Consider the following 8848-nt stretch of genomic DNA (forward strand, 5'->3'; position numbering starts at 1 on the left):
CACATAGAGTTTAGGGCCACTTCTTAGCATAATGATAACATTATGTTCCGAGTAAGGTGTATATTCAATTTCATAAAGCTAGCTTATATTGTGGCAAATTTTTTTCGTTCAGTCATTCATATGGATTCCGGGAATTTCTTTTCTAATACCAACAACACTTTGCAAGGCTACGTTTAGCAAGATTAACAACCCTTACTAAGGTCAATGAATTCTCTTTTTATATTTTAGGAAGACAACAACCTCGAGTCAATGACCCATTTGAAAACTTTTAGCGATAACAATAATCCTTCCAAGGTCAATGACCTCTTAGTTTACATATAGAGAAGACAACAACACTGACTTATATGTTTACATTTTACCAGGGCAATAACCTTAGGTGAGGCCAATGGCCTCTTCGTTTAGGTTTAGCAAGAAAAATAACCTTGTTTTACCTTGAGCGAGGTTTTTGGATTCGCAAGTGTTGTCAGAAATACATCTTGAGATTTGTCTAATATACTGTATCTGTTCTGTAAGGCATATCAGTTGAAAGAGAGGTATCTGCAGTTGAACTAGTCTAATTGATTTGTATCATCGAGCAGCTCCGTTCTGGGCAGGACTTATAACTCGCTGGCTATAATAAGACACTTATTCCATTTATTTTCTTTTTAATTTGTTAACTACTTTACTTGTTTTTTTGTTGTTACAAAATACGCCCCATCACAAATAAATATACATATGTATATTTTACTTAAGCAGCTACTATTTTATAGTATAATTTCCTAGAAAGTTGGCAATCCTTTCGTCCCGATTTTTTTCTATTTCACTGTAAGCTAATTTTTTGATAGGATGTCCAACTTTTTTTTGACCTGACATTGAATTTTATTTATTCACTTTTATTTTATTATTACTTTTTGGATATTAATAACTTTGCTAAGGTTGCCATATTATTTCAAGTTACCTGTCTACCCTTTTAAAAAAATTTTTTTCTTGTTGTTGTTTTTTTCATCATATAAATCTTTGCACTTAAAAATATTGTGATATTTCTTGTGTACAAACTCTTTTATGAATCTTTGGTTGTGTATTTTGTAAGTTGGCAACATTTACCTATTTTCCTTTAAATTTTGTTTTTTATTTAAACTTTTTAATTTCATAGAATAAAACGCTTAACATCAATTTTATTTCAATTTTGTTCTACGTTATTTTATTTGGTGGCAACTCATAGATTTATTTTACAGTAAAAAAAATAAATATTTATCTTAGTCTCAAAAAATTTTTGTTAGACTTGGTAACCCTAATATTTAGTCACAACTTTGTTTGTACAAGCATCTCTGTACGAAGATTGTGTTTGATGACTTTATCAATATTTCGCTTTGCCGACAATTCAATGTCTTCAAATGCCTGACAATTAGCCATTCCCCCCCTTTACCTTCTCTCCTCTCTCTACTACATTATTGTTGTTTTACTTTACTTATGCTTTGCTTTGTTTTTGTTTTATTTTTCTTGCGCTGTGCACCACTATTTACTTTGCCTCACTGAAACTGCTTTCGACTTTCGCTTTTGGTTTGCAAATGTATTGTAAATACATTTAAGGCTAATGTTTAATGAATAGCATACAATACCGTTATGTTTGTTGTGTTTGATGAGTGGTTTTCCAGAGTGCGCCTGTGGGTATGCTTTCCCCAAAAGTGGATTGAAGGCTGCATGTAAATAAAATAATCACAAGAAATTCATCAGAGAGCGCAACAGTTGTTGTTATTGGTGTAATGGCATAGTGGAAATGTTGGTAAGATGATCGTTCTTAATATCAATTAAGGTCCGTTCCGATTATATGTATCCGAGTATTGTGGAAACGAAAAGCTCTCTAGTTTAGAGATCTGATAATAAGATTATACTCAGTTGCTTAAACGAATTAGGAAACTTTTGGAACATACTTAATGTTGCTTGAATACAGATTTGAAATGAAGAACATGCACACTAGAAAAATTATTTTGGCGGAACTTTTTGCAGATCAGTTCAAGCGTTAAGGCTCTTTGACAATATAATAATGTTTACATTAATCTGTTTTTCTTTTATCTTCTAAAAACTAAATTATTACCTGATTGTCAGTCTCTTCGAGAAACTTATAGAATATGCGTAGGTACGTTTATAAATTCCTTTGTTTGGATAGCAGAGACAGAAGGAACAAGCGTTAGCAATAAATGTGGGCACTCTAAATGTAAAATTAAATGAATTGAGATATGGCAATTCCAGCTGCTTGTAAACGAAACAATTTGTTTTCGGAAAGGTCGAAAGAAATGCTGGTACCATAAGGGCTGTCGTGTCGTAGTGGAGATATTGCGGACATATTATACGATACTCTTGTATGATAAAAAGAGACGATCTAATGGCTGACAATCAGAATATACTGAAGTTATCCAGGAAACACTTTTTTCGCCTACTGAACGGCTGTAAAAGTGTTACATCTAGAGATGGCGAACCCGATTTCCTATTGGTTGTTTCATTGCCCGACTATGATGAGGTTCGAATAGCAATTACCGGTTTGAAAAGCCACAAAGTAGCAGGGCCCGACGGATTAACGGCGAGCTATTCAAATACGGCGGCGAAGCGTTAACAAAGTGCATGCATCAGCTTCTTTGCAAGATAGGGTCGGATAAAATCATGGCCTAAGTGGGGAATCTACAATCTGCGCAAAACCTTATACCGCATATAAGGTTTTATGGACCGTAGAGTGTGAAAGACTGAAGTTCACCGTCAACAAACTGATTGGAGCTTATTAGTGTGGCTTTACACCTGAAAAATCTACTATCGACCAGAGTCACCATGCGCCAAATCTGGGTAAAGACTCGTGAAAGAAAAATCGACACACACCACCTCTTCGTCGATTTTAAAGAAACCTCCCACAGCAGAAAGAGGAACTGCCTCTATGCCGCTAATTCAGAAATTCATCTTTCTTGGAAGCAGTATTAACGCCAACAACAATATCAGTTATGAAATCGATCGCAGAGTAACTCATGCCAACAGGTGCCACTTTGGACTGAGTAGGCAATTGAGAAGTAAAGTCCTCAAACAAAGGAACACGATCAAAGACCAAACTCTTAAACTCAATTAGCAACCTGTTGCTACCTGCCATCTGTCAACCCACACTGGACCCTAGCACAGCAAATTGCAAGTAACTGACCCAAAGGGGCAAATTACTGGCAGCCAACACCTGAGCGCAGTCGCTGCAGTGGAGGCAAGAGCAGCAGCAATTTATTGCTTATACACACATAGCGCCAAGACGGCCAGAGGAGCAACCGCACAGCGTTGCACAGAAAACTGAACAAAAAAATTCCAACATCAACAAACGCCAGTAACTATGTCTGAGCCACCGCACTCATTTATAGTTAAAACGCTGCATGGATGGGGGAGGAGAAGAGAAAACAAAATGGGCGTTGAAGTTAGCAACGGTCCTCACACCTTTAAGTTACGAGCACTGTTGTTGGCGCCACATCGAAGCGCTTAAAGGCACAAATATACCAAAAAATTGGCAAAAGAATTGAGCCAATTCATTATCGTGTCTGTTGCGACCAAGAGTGCAGTAGAGGCGCAGTAGCAGCAATACTAATAACGGGAGAGTAAGTATATGGGAAACAGTTGTGCAACAGTTGCAGTTAACAGCCAGAAGTCGACCTCGGTGTTGGAGTCCATGTAAAGGTTTGGTCAATTTAGATGGAAAATTTTGCTTGAACTCTCCCTGTCTAAGAAGCTGGAACTGGAACTCAAAGTTACCGGCAAATCTGGTTTGTGGATTGACATAATCTAACTAGCATCGACTATCTTTAGTTGAGACAACTTTAATTCGTGACGTTCATTTTTTCCGGCGGGAGCAGGAAGTTATTGGAGAGGTTTCAGTATCTCGATTCGAAAACTCGCAGAAGCATTTTTAGTTGACGAGCGAAAAATCTATCTTGACTGGCTCCGTACTTCACACTTCCAAATCATGTTGAGTTTACAAATGAATATGGTGTCTTTCAGTAAGATGCGATATTTTGAATTACAAACTCATCTAAATTCCACTATAACAAAAGCCAATTTGGGCTTTTGGGGTAGAAAATGTCTTCCTGTTTTGGAAGTCGGTACTTCATACATATAGTAAATCTCTTCTGGACTATTCTAGAACAATAACTACTTTAGGCACTTTCGGTAAGAACTGTCGGTAAGATATATCTGTCGTAGACTTTCAGACACTCTTGAAAGTACGACTTTGTATCTTGCACCAAAAACTCTTTTAGGCTCCACTAGAATATATTTTTGATATAACATCTTCTGAAAGTAGGATTTAGCAACTCGAACTAAAATTTCTTCTAAATAGAATAGAAACTGGCAACTTTGTGGCAAGAGTTTCAAATAAGTATGCCATTGACTTCCATTTTAACTGCCAGCGTTCAAGTTCAATAACATCAATAGAAACAACTTGTATCTAATATGGATCTGCCATTTAGTTTGAACGAGCGTCTACTCAGTCTTTTCCGATTGGTTAGACACGTGTTTGCTTGTGGATATTATTTTTGACGTCCTTGAATGTCCTCCTTACAGCAGACTTTGGCTAGCCAAACATGTTTTAGCATTGTTTTAAGGCATAATTACGTAAAATCTTAGTTCATTGAGCGACCGAGTGTGTGAAGGTGCGTCTTCTTGAGTGCATCTTTTTTCGCCTTGGCATTGTTGAAATACTAATTGCGTTCAACGCCTTCTAAAGAGATTTAATTGTCTCTACTATGAAAGATAGATCGCCAGATAAAAGCATGTGACGGTGCTGAAGTGTCGACGTGGAGTTATAATTATATGCAAATCCACACACTCAAACCCATTTCAACTTCGAAATGTAAACGAATTTTGGAAAGTATACTTTATGTAACCCCTAACCTCCTCAATAATTACTAGTATTTTCGTGAATATTTGTTGAAATGGATTGACAGTGTTGTCGTAGTACCTGACTGGTTTGATTGTAGCTTATAAGGTATTAACAGTACCTGTTTTAGAGATTTTTTAAGGAATACTTTTCGAATACCTGCATCCGATAAACTTAATTAATTACTGAGAGATTCTTCCATAAGGCGAAGTTTTTTATAGCTATGCTCTCTTGCTCAGAAAAACTGAAATAATTGAAGTAATATAAGGTTGACGTTAATTGAGTTCGAAGCCAGATCTTATCTTACCTCATTGATACTCATTCATACTAGAACTTGATGCGTTCCTGACAGTTTTGTTGAATTTTTATCATTCCCCAGTAGAATAAAATACTGGACCAATAGTTCTGTGATCAAAATTTCCAACGGTAATATCTACTTGTTCACCGACGGAACAAAGGGGGTAATAAGAACTGAAGCTTGAGTATTCTGTAATAATCCATACACGGAAAGAAGTTACAAACAGAATTACGACAATTCAGTCTTTCAGGCTCTCAAGCGTTCCTCTGTTCTAACCAGCAAGTTCAAGTCCTCCTTGTGTTAGGTTGTGCAATCGGGCAATAACTTCGCCTCTAGTAGGTAACTTGGTTAATTTTATCTGGTATCCAATCATATAAGAATGGAAGGAAACGAAAAGCCAGAAGAGTTGGTCAGCCCGTGGGCTATCCACCTCCTTCAAGAGTTGTTTGAGGCAATGGACTCTAGAGGAACACAAGCAACACTGGGCATACCACAAATTTATTTTGGGGTAGCGCTAATGCTTGACCAAAAAGCTCATACTTCTAGGCAAATTAGAGCATAGTAACAGTATAGGATTAATAAGCAAATGAGGAACGGGAATTCAGTGGAATGCAGAGCATGCGTGGAGTGAAAAGTAATCAATTTTTTGGTCGAATGCACTGAGTTGCTGGAAAAGGCTTCATTTGGTTACTACCCGAGAGCACAATAGGCTAATGATGGCCTAAATTTGGCCGGCGCCAATGGCCTCGCTTTTTAACCAACCAAGAACTCCATACCTCTTTAAAGAAATATATACTTCGGCTTTCGAAAAGTCTCTGTTCGTAATTGCGACAGTTCAATCTAAAAATGTTACCGCTAATGCGAAAAACTTAACTTCAAGAGATATTAAGAATCTGCGCGTCCTTCAGTTTTTTACCCATCGATCTGACATTTTGCTTAAATCCTTTCCCCCCTTTTTCACTTTACGAGATATCTTCTCAAAATTTGGCATACGTTATTGTTTAAGGCAATAATGCAATCTCGGGAAAAAATGTTCAGATCGGATCACTATATAATATAGCTGCCATATAATCTGACTGATTTTATATACGTGAAGAATATTAAAGCCTCGGTGAAATCAAAATTAAGGTTTTTTGTTGTTTTGTTTTTCTGTCTGCCACAGTTGCCTAATATTCTGCAGGCATCAAATGGTAGCTGACATTTTGCACAGACAGTTACACACCCACCCGATCTGTCTTGCCTTAGTTTCTTCTTCTTCTTCTAATTTTGGTTCACCAAGCTCTTAAGACGCCGGCTTTAGTGTACTGTCCCAGGATTTCGGGAATAAAATGCATATGGTCCAGATCACGAATATATATGGTTATAGCCGCAGGAAGCTTATAGTTTCCGAATTATTCGCGTTTAAAGTTGAAAATTTGCAATATTTTATTTACATATTTTCTATATATAAAATTAATTTTGCACTTATATTTTTCAATTTTATATACACTAACACATCACTTATTCATTTGCACACATTTATTTTATATCATATAGTGCAAAAATTGATTTTAATATACATTTAAATTATTGCTGAATTATTATTATTTTAGAATAACATATGAATTAAAAACTGTGTGTCAGTGTTACCATACAAAAATATTTTACAAACTAAAACAAAAAAAATATAAGTAAATATTATACCCTAATACAGGAAACATAATCGTTGATAAACAATAAGAAATATATAAAAAATTTAAGCGGACTGAAGGCCGCCAATGTAAAAATGAGTTCTACGGGAGAAAAAAAAAATGTATACACCCGGTGCTGGATCGACAAGGGTAATTTTTGAAGCAATGTCGAAGGCCGCCCACGCAAAAAGGAGTTCTACGCGAAGAAGTAGCAATGTCATAGAGGGTATATTAGTTAGGTTAGTTTAGTATGGTGACACTGATTATTTGACAATTAAACAAATATCGCTCATATTTCAAAATGTTCTGAGTATGTGTAACATCAAAAATGTCAAACTTAACGATAAAGTTGTTGCCATATTGGTTGAAACTCCCGAAATATAAAATTAAACCTACGTATGAAGTATTCATATAAATCATCAGCGCAACGACATGAATCGATCGAATCGAATGCCACCTCCGTCTATCTGTAGATATAGCTGCCCTATAAAATGTTCGATCAAAATCATTTCCATGTATGGAAAACTTTTTCATTGATTAGTCGAAAAGGTCATATTTCTAATAAAATTTCAATTTTTTTTTTATATTTATAATGAAATAAATATGTACCATTGTGGTCAACTACTGCTTGCCATTTTTCCGCTAGAGAAATTATTCCATCAGTGTAAAACTTTTCAGGTTTCTCGGCGAAAATCTGCGACAAGTTTTTCGTTCGTTAGCACGTTCAATATTGGCTTCCAAACTTAAAGAGAGTCTGGTTTATTGCTAAAGACCAATCACTTCAAATAACTCTACAAGAAGTAGTCTAATGGTGTTAAATAACAACCTCTTTGAGGCCATTTAATGTCACAATTTCTGGAAATAATCGAATCTCCAAACTTTTCTTATAATAATTCGGTTGGTGCCATATTATGTGGCACATATCCCCGTCTTGTTGGAACCAGATGTTGTCAAGATCAACTTTTTTCAATTGTGGACATGAAAAGTTGGTTTTTATTAGGATTAAAGGTTGGGGTTCGAGACAGTCTCCAGTCGACAAATAGCGAGCACGATTTTTGCAGCCATAAAATGTCAGAAGGTCACGAAATAGGAGAACGATTATTTTGATAAAAATTTAATAATCTGTAAACGTTGTTCTTGCGTATATCTTTACATGACGAAATTTTGAACTACTACCTTTCTACTATTATTATTATTATTTTCTTTTTAAAATTTCCCAAAAAGTATTTTTTTTTGCCAGCATAAAACATTGCCATTTCATTTTAACTATTTCCACTTAGAACAAAACCAATTTTTCTTGAACAAAAAACCTTAAAAAAACTCTAAAACTTTTTATTACGATGATTTGTATTTTTGTGATTGAAACAGATCTTGAACTTTATCTAACTTTGCGTCAACACTATTCAACCAAATCATATCTGTGCGCATATATACGAAACTTTGTCATTCAAACACTCGTATACCCCCACACACATACACATAAAAGTGCAGTTAGCTTGAAAGACAACTTTTCAAAGTCGTTTGCGCAAACGTTCACGATATTACCGTGCGTTTGCCCAATTCGATTGTGATGCAAGAGCGCAGTAAATTAAATAAAGCTAAAACGTGTGTTGCGACACTTCGTGTCGATTCTAAAAAGAGCAAAAACGTAAAAATTGGCGAATGTTAGTCAATAACTCTATGCACGTCAGCAATGCAAAGAGGTAGTGAGCCATGCAACATAAAGAGAGTGATAAGGGAAGATATCGGAGTTACAGGGAGTGCCCTGTGGTGGTAAGAAGCAGGTAGCGTGCTTGGCTTACGTCCTGTCACAGAATTCGATTTTACGATCACGTGCGAGCTGTCAAACTTTACCATTCACTACTGTCAATAGTCGATAGCGTCATTTATGTCTATGTACAGTGATCATTTGAAAAGTCTGTGAAAATTTGGATGTTTTTTCGAAAAAGCTTTGGATTGTAAACGGTTCACAGAAACTAACGGAATCCTTAACTTTCTTTTACTAAAAGT

This window comes from Bactrocera dorsalis, chromosome 3 (genome assembly GCF_023373825.1).
Source record: "Bactrocera dorsalis isolate Fly_Bdor chromosome 3, ASM2337382v1, whole genome shotgun sequence".
Taxonomy (NCBI): Eukaryota; Metazoa; Arthropoda; class Insecta; order Diptera; family Tephritidae; genus Bactrocera; species Bactrocera dorsalis.